The sequence below is a fragment of the Bison bison genome, unplaced genomic scaffold (genome assembly GCF_000754665.1).
Source record: "Bison bison bison isolate TAMUID 2011002044 unplaced genomic scaffold, Bison_UMD1.0 scf7180017864155, whole genome shotgun sequence".
Classification (NCBI taxonomy): Eukaryota; Metazoa; Chordata; class Mammalia; order Artiodactyla; family Bovidae; genus Bison; species Bison bison.
Window position 1 is genome coordinate 447449 of NW_011494727.1, and position 812 is coordinate 448260.

Here is an 812-nt window from a genome sequence, read left to right on the forward strand (position 1 = left end):
GGAAAATCCCATCGATGGAGGAACCTGGTAGGCTGCAGTCCGTGGGGTTGCTAAGAGTCAGACACGACTGAGCGACTTCACTTTCACTTTTTACTTTCATGCACCGGAGGAAGAGATGTCAACCCACTCCAGTGTTCTTGCCTGGAGAATCCCAGGGACAGTGGGGCCTGGTGGGCTGCCGTCTATGGGGTCGCACAGGGGAGTCCTCTGAGCTCTAGGCAAATTTGCGGCAAATAGAGTGGAGGATTTTGTTTTGTTTTCTTTCTTTTCTTTCATGTTTATACTGAGGTTGAAAAGGTTATTATAGATGTGGGAGAATAGAAAAAACCATTCTCTATGATTGATAGCAGTGCTGATAGGAATAAGAAGCTCCAGAAAAATTTTTTAAATTGTGCACATTTATATAGTTCAAATTATGCCTGAGTCCCAGAGAAGCAGGAAGCAACATCAAAAAGCAACCAACACAGAAAAACACACGTATGTGTCCCCTCACACCCAACAATACAGTTCCTTTCAAAATGGAAGCAGCAACCCCCACCCCCTACAAATCACCCGCCCAAGAATATTTGACACTTTCTCTTGAAGAACAGAGTCACTCAGTAATTTTTGGCCCACAGAACAGAAGGAAAAAAAGGAAAAACAAAACAAAACACCCAGACAGGTTGGCAGTGTCCATGCTCTTCTCCCTGCAGAGGCAGGATCTGCTGTTTTGATCACTGAGTCAGGGGGACCACATCGCTGCCCCTCACAAACACTGCAGACAGGTGTCTTCAAGACCCTGGGGTTCTTCACCAGCTTTTTTTTTTTTTTTA